The sequence below is a fragment of the Brassica oleracea genome, chromosome C4, assembly GCF_000695525.1.
Source record: "Brassica oleracea var. oleracea cultivar TO1000 chromosome C4, BOL, whole genome shotgun sequence".
NCBI lineage: Eukaryota > Viridiplantae > Streptophyta > Magnoliopsida > Brassicales > Brassicaceae > Brassica > Brassica oleracea.
The window spans coordinates 40306312-40315008 of record NC_027751.1 but is presented as its reverse complement, the minus strand read 5'-3'; positions in this window follow the sequence as shown (position 1 = coordinate 40315008).

Here is an 8697-nt window from a genome sequence, read left to right as displayed (position 1 = left end):
TTTTTTATAAACGGATCGATCGATGTATTTATGTCCAAAAACGCATCGATCGATCACTATGATGGACCAAAGCGTAACAATGTGATCGATCGATGGGTATATGTCCAAAAACGCATCGATCGATCACTAGTTCGTCGGAATTTCCTCGGAATATTCCGACGGATTGATGTTTCCTCGGAATTCCGTCGGTATATTCCGAGGAAATTCCTCGGAAAATTCCGAGGATTTCATTTTCCGTCGGAATGTCCGTCAGAATACCGATGTTTTCTTGTAGTGAATAGTATTTGAAATAAATAAAATTATTTATAAAACCAATGCAGTTTGCAATTAATTTTCATCTGAAAAGAAATATAATTTACATTGGAATCGTATATTTACTATTAAACAGAGAGACTATGAATTAGTATAGTTTTAAATTTTAGTTCTACAAAAAAAAAATGTCAAAGACGAAATCTTAATATCACATGATTATGTATCGTTTGGAAACAATTGATATTACACGCTCTTTTTGTTATCTCCGATATTAAAAAAAATACTTTTCTTAATTATTTCGAGCTTCTAAACTGTCAGAGCTGTTTATGAATACATTGAATAGATGCTAGGACGGTTTGAACATTTGGCATGTATGACACTATGACTACATCATGAGATAAATCATACAGACAACATGAGCCCCATAATGGGAGCTGACTTATTAAGTATAAATGGTAGGACGATTTAAACATTTGCCCCATACAACATGAGGCATAATGGGAGATTTAGCATAATCGTATTATGTCGGTGCTGTAATAAAGTATGGATTACTTGAACATTTTGTAGATTTCAGTAATGCACAAGTTAATATCCTAATTATGTATTTCCAATGGAATCTCATGTGAGGCAGCTACATATGTGTTTAATCTTTAATGTCTTAGAACTTCCAAAGAAAAATAAATAAATTAAGTTTACAAAAATAAATAAATAAATAAATAAATTAAAGTGATCATTCAGACAGAACATTACGATATATATAACCGATCGTCGAAGTTAAAAAATAATGTGCATCGATGTGTCATTTCTGTAATCACCCCTCAGTAAATGAATTATACAGATTGATGTTTTAATCTCTTTTAGTGATTAAGAAAATTAATACAATTTTTTGTTTTACTTATAAAGTTTCTCCACTCATATTTTTACATTTTAATTTATGTTTTAGTTTAAAAAACATATTTGTTAATTATATTCTAAAATATTAATCTTTCAAATATACTAAAAAACTAAAATATCAATTATTCAAATACAGAATAAGTATTCATATATCTTCCAATGGAATCTCGTTGAGGCAACTATATATGTGTTTAAACTTTAATGTCTTGGGATTTTCAGAGAAAGATTATAAAGAGAATTATTCACATACAACGATATTTCTTAACAAAAAAAAAAACATACAACGATATATTACATATGGCATGAAGTATTTATCGAATGTATCAATAATCTTGGAACATACTGACTGATAAAGCAAATCCAAAATCGGCCCATTTCACACGGTTATTGGAGACTTCACAGAGATGACTACTAGGTCCTATAGAACATCTCAATCATGACTTCAAATCCTTAAATATTCAGAGTTATAGCTTTTTGACAAGTCTTTAAACTCTCAAATTTAAAGTTTTACTATTCAAAATTTTAGGGCACTATTTATTTTTCATTTTAATAATTATGTATTTACGTATAATTCTACTAACACTAATTTTTGTATCATTTAATTTTTTATAATTATATTTCACTTAAATATTCAAATATATTTTTACACATATATTATTATTAGTACCTAAAATATATTAATATATTAAATTAAAAATAAATATCAAATAGTATTATGTAAAACAGAAGTACTATGTATATGTAGTTAAAAAAATTCATAACTCTTTTCTCTAATTGATACACTTTCTTTTCACCAATTAAAGATTATATATATATATGAATTATAAATATTGTGTTTTGTATTATTAGTGGGTACTTGTTATTATATATGCGCATTAAAATATAATATATTTAAAGTTATATTTAAGGTTTATTGTTGGAATAACTTACCCTCAAACTCTCTTATAAAGGATCACCATACTTTAAAATGAGTTTTCTTGTTAGAGATTTTTAAGTGACTAGTGTGCATCTCCAAAACTCGAATATCTACTCTGTATTCAACCAATGTTTCAATTATCATCGACATTCATGACTGACACTGAAAGTCTGAAACCATTTGTACAAATATCATAAATATCATTAGACAAATATTGTGTATAATTTCCTGTAAGTAGAAAATTGTATCAGTTAACTTATTTATGAATTATATTTTTGTATATGTAGTATATTGTATCCTTCATTTAAAAAGTAATCTCCTTCGTCTAATTGAGTAATGTTTTTTATATATATTTGCCAATAACATCTAATTTAGACTAAATTAAAACAATTAAGTTATCAAACCGGTGTTACATAATCGATATAAATTCTCAGATTACGAACATTGCGTGCTATCTTGTTTGTTTTTGTGTTTATTGCATTCAGTGATTTTTTTTTAAAAAAACTTTCTTTTAAAAACCTTTTTTTTGATGTTTGTAATGATGTTTGTTAGTAGAAAATAAAATATTGGAGAGTTCATATATAGCTAATGAAAAAATATAGGAAACGATAATTGATACAATATTTTTTTTGGAAAAAATGCAAGTGTGGATCTAAAATCCTAAAACAATATTTAATTTAAAAACGGAAATGTATGTACTTCCAGAGTCCAGACTCCAGTGTGTCTGTATGTGGGACGATGCTCCAAACTACTTGGTGACATGTGGATGCATGTGGCTCATATAGCACATGCCCAAATTATAAAGGGCAAACTTTGATCACCAATCCTTCTACCTGAATAATTATCATCTCTGACACGTCTAAATTAAAATGGATTTTTAAAAAAATACTTTTTGCGAAATCTAAATGTCTAAGTGGATGGTGAATTATCAAACGACAAATAAAACAAAATTTAAAGAAACCAATAAAGAACTTTTTAAATTTAAATGAACTTTTTATGTAGAGCCGCCAAGAGCGAAGGAGAGTAGGGAAACATAAATAAGGGAACATAGGTGTGCGCTCCAACCAACAAACCATGTGAAATTATATGACTACAAATAAAGACAGGTTTGTATTTTTCCAATTTTATAGAATTTGTTTTTACATTAATATGGGTTTAAGAGGTTATATATCTTATGAGCAGACTGATAAAGTCACTATATCAGTTTAATTTTTTTTTACTTTTTGATAATGCGTTTTATCAAAAAAAAAAAGAATAATACATGCATTCAACTCAAACATAAATATGGCGAATTACATATTTTAGAATGTACATTGCTAAAAATTCTTTTAGTAAATTAAATGTTCTTTTATATATTCTTTACTTCATTTTAAGCCAAACAAAAAAAACTGAAAACAATTATAAATACAAACAAAACCATTTCTTCGATGTAATTTTTTGTTCTCTTTTTCGCTCCAACTCATTTTTGTATGCGAAAAAACAATGTATACTAAACACGTTATCCCTAATTTTTTTTTCATTTTTGCTTAAAATCACCATTACTATTTTATTTCTTAAAAATGTTTGAAAATAGTGTCAATCCATTCTAATGAGTAAAAATGTCACATGTCTCTATTTTTTTCTCTATTATAGAGGAATGTCATTGGAGTAAATTCATCTTTATAATAGAGCCTTTTTTTGCCATGGAAGCCTAACAATTTGGGTCTAATTGTATATCATTTATAGAGTAAAAGAGTGGGATAAAAAAGTTGTGATTAGTCTAGTTTCCTCTGCTTCTTGCCAATCAGGTGAAAAATGCAGAAAACATATTTACTCTCTTTGTGTTCCAAAAAAATAAACATATTTACTCTCTTTCTCACTAGTACTGTTTTGTCTTTTCTTTATTTGTAGTGATATTTTCTCCTCTTTTGGGTAAGAGAAAAGTAGAGTAAACACACATTATTTTTTATTTTTTATTTTTGTGATAAAATATTAAATTTTATACCAATTTTTAACTTTTGCCAGAAATACAGAGACAATACGAAGAAGACAGAAAACCAAAATCTAAAACAACAAATAATGCAGTAGGGAAAGAATCGCTACAAGCACAACCAATAACTAGCCTTAGAACGATAGGCGAACGAGAAACCTTCTCCACGACTAAGAAGGTAGAAAACTCCAACCACATCAATCCAGCCATGACAAACATATGTCGCAGCTTCGCTGGAAAAGTACGAAGCTTCAACCACATCAGACCCACGACAATAAGATTCACAACAGCCTCGCCAGAAAAGTACGCAGCTACAACCACATCAGTCCCGCCACAACAACAAAAGCCGCAGCTTCACTAGAAAAGTACGAAGCCACAACCACATCAGACCCGACACAACGAAGAATCACCGCAGCCTTAGCGGGAAAGTAAGAAACTACAACCACATCAGTCCCGACACGACGTAAAAACGCCGCAACTTTGCTGGAAAAGTACGAAGGCACAACCACATCAGACCCGCCACAACGAAGAGTCATCGCAGCCTCGCCGAAAATGTACGATGCTACAACCACATCAGTTCCGCCACAACAAAGAATCACCACAGCTTCCAAGGAAAAGTACAGAGATACACTACCATCACTAATCAAAGAGATGAGCTGCCTTCTACCATCTCAAACAAAAGAAAGTCCATTAGTTGTACCGAGCTTTTTATTTGGAAAGGAGATAGCCAAAACGACTGTCACGCCTACTGGACCTGCAGAAATAGAAGGCATAGACAATACCACGACACAGGCTGAGAGGAGACCTCCACCACCGGAAACTTGACTGTCTCTAACACGACGCCACAAAGGCAAGAAGACTCCGATAGACCAAATCGAAGCCCTCCACATCCTCTCACGTATTCCCCTATTGAGAACCAGTAGAAGGATCTTCTCCGAGTAAGAAAGAGTCGGGTTCCTTGCACACAACTACGCCACAAGCAGGAGAGAGGACAACCTAAACCTTGAAATGGAAACTCTAGACAGTTCCTTAAAACAAGGCTCAACGCCACAGCCACTGTTAGAAAATCTAAAGACCATCTACACCAGCAGTCTACGCAACGACATCACCGAGACCACAACACTCAAGCCTGAAAAATGCTTCACCACCACTGGAATGAAGACAAATGAACCGACGACTATCCAGTCCTCTAAGCTCACCAGAAACGCTCTTCACCACCACCATAGGATAAAGCACTGACCAGATGAAGTGAATATCCCAGCCGAGAAAGAGAGAGAGAGACCATGACTTAGAGACCGAGAGAAGACGAAGCAGACAAAGGAAACGGAAACCCTAGAGCAGTCCTCAAACTCAGAGAAATCTATGTCCTCCACTGCCGCCTCAGATCCGGCACAGATCTGAACCCTTGTCGTAATCAAACTCCCTCGAAGAACCCTTCCCGTCTACAAGCAAATTGATGTCACTACCGCTCCATTAACAACACAAACGCGAAGACAATTGCAGCAACAGAGAGACAAACTGATGCAGCGTATCTTCACCTCCACTTCCTTTCCGCGCCATCACTTCATATCCGTGGAGGGAACCGACTTATTCATTTAACATTTGGGCTTTCATATTTATCTTTCGGTTTTATATTTATCTATAGGATTTCATATTTATCTCTATCAGTAGTTATCGCTATCTTAGTAGTTTGGATTTAGTCTTATTTATACGAACTTGTAACATGAGGAAAGATCACGCTTTATTCATATAATCAAAAGAGATTTTCAAGTTCATCTTTTCTCTTTGAATTCGGTTATTCTTCTGAGAATCAACGATCTCAAAGGTTTGTCGACGTTCGGGTATTCTTCGACTAAACGAACCTCGTCTTTATCTTCTTGTGCTGCGCCAGTTTTGGTATCAGAGCAAGCAACGTGTCGGGCCTAAAATTTTTTTTCTGTAACTTTGAGCAATGGCTCCACGATGCACCAACAATAACGAGTTGCCGTTGAATGAATGGGAAGAGTTGCGGACCACACTTCGTGACATGCAAGAGAACATTCAATTGACAATTCAACATTCAATGTGAGAGTTGACCGAGGCTGTTTTCCAGCAACAACGCGATCGTGATGAGGGGCGAGTTCTCCGTGACGATGGATCAACCGAAGGGGAAGATAATCCTTTCGTGGAAGAAGGTCATTGGCGCAATGAGAGAATGAACCATCCTAATCGGGATCGAGAGGACAGAAGCTGGGAGACGGGTTTCAAGGTGGACATTCCCGAGTTCCATGCCGGAGTAAGGGGCGAGGAACTATTGGATTGGCTTGTTGCGGTCCAAGAGTTATTGGAATTCAAGAGAGTTCCGGAGAACAGAAAGGTTGCGTTGGTAGCAACAAACCTGGGGAGACCTGATGCAGCGCATCTTCACCTCCACTTCCTTTTCGCGCCATCACTTCATATCCGTGGAGGGAACCGACTTATTCATTTAACATTTGGGCTTTCATATTTATCTTTCTGTTTTCATATTTATCTTTATGATTTCATATTTATCTCTATCAGTAGTTATCACTATCTTAGTAGTTTGGATTTAGTCTTATTTATACGAACTTGTAACGTGAGGAAAGATCACGCTTTATTCATTTAATCAAAAGAGCTTTTCAAGTTCATCTTTTCTCTTTGACTTCGGTTATTCTTCTGAGAATCAACGATCTCAAAGGTTTGTCGACGTTCAGGTATTCTTCGACTAAACGAACCTCATCTTTATCTTCTTGTGCTGCGCCACAAACATATCCAACAACAGCTAGTAGAGACAAAGGCGAAAAAGTGAGAGGAGAAGGCACACTGGAGCGGCACAGATAGAGGAACCGCCGGTCTCAGAAGCAAATATGTGATTAGTTTCAATCAAGAGAGAAGGAAAGAGAGATAGCGGTGAAAGCCTCTTTTTCTACGCACATTTTATTAATTTAATCTTTTATTTTGTCTCAGTTCCTCTAATTTCCTTCTTATTTCCGTTACCTCACATTTACTCGGCATATTTCTCTCTTTCTTTTCTAGGTGAATTAGTTGAATGATCATAATGGGAAGAAAATGCAAAATAACGATTTGAGTGAAAGATATAACAATTTGACACGATATTGTCTCTTTCTTCACTTGTGATCCAGAACATATATACATTTTATATAGAAAATATAAATTGTGATGGTTAATTTTAGAGTAAATGTAAGGAAAATTAAAAAGTGAAAAAGTAAAAATGGGAAGGAGGGAAGGAAAACTGGAGTAAATATGTTTACTCGTATGGATACTATAGTAAATATGTTTATATATTTTTTTTTCTCCATTTCAACAGTAATTGGAGGGAACAAAAGAAAATATGTTTTCTATTGATTGGTAGTTTATGAGAGTAAATAGGAATAACTAATTTTTCTGCCCAAATATTTTTTCTAAAAGATATTTTCAGTCAAAGCCATAAAATAACGTAGTATGGTATATTATTTATCAAACTACATAAGGGTTTATAACTTTAACAACTCAATGTATGCAATTTTCACAGAATTTGAATGTAAAATTATAAATTTTAATGACTTAAGTATCATCAAAACAAGAAAACATTACTCATCTTAAAGTTTTATCACAATGATTTTCTAATGACAATGTAAATCCTACGACATGTATTGATTGGTGGCATTCTTCTGCTCGTGGTGGCCACTTCAAACTTCATAAATATAGTAGAGACATTGATGGTGAAATCAAGGTAGGAAGTTACAAAAGGTCCGAATAGCAAGGAACAACTGCAGAAAGTTACGGTGTGATCATAATAGTAACAAAAAAAAAAGGTATAAGTATGAATTTTGTTACTATTAACGATGGTACGGTACAGTTCGTAAACATTCGAAACTAAAATAAAATATATATTCTTTTTTCTGCGTTATCCTTTTCTTCTTTGCATGCGCGTAAGTGTGCACACATGCATGTAATGCAATATAACTCATTCAATCTATATTCTAATACTATCAAACAATTAAAATACAATGAAAACATTCAAAATAGTATAACATAACTAAGAAGAACAAAATAGTATAGTACTGTATATACTATGTTTTACAAATTAAGATTGGAAAGAAATACGAAAAATCAAATACAACTAAAGAGATGGCGATTTTGATAGCAAACAAGCACTACAAGAAAACAGCAAGGATTCTGAGGGAAAAAATCGTCGGAATTTCGTCGGAATATCGTTATTCCGACGACATACCGACGACATACCGACGAAACAAGTCGTCGGAAATAATTCCTCGGAATTTCTTCTTTCCTCGGAAATTCCTCGGAATTTTCCGACGGAATTCTGAGGAAATAAACTTCCGAGGAAATTCCGAGGATCACTAGTTTGTCGGAAATCTCCTCGGAATATACCGAGGGAGAACTTCGTCGGGATACTTCCTCGGACGTTCATCGATCGATGCGTTTTTAGGCATATATACATCGATCGATGGGAATATACCGAGGGACATATTCCTCGGAATATTGCGAGGAATGTGTCCCTCGGTATATTCCGAGGGATCTGTCCCTCGGAATATTCCGAGGGAAATGTCCCTCGGTATATACCGAGAAACCGTTCCCTCGGTATATTCCGAGGAAAGGTTTCCTTCGGTATATTCCGAACGTTTTTTTATAAACAGATCGATCGATG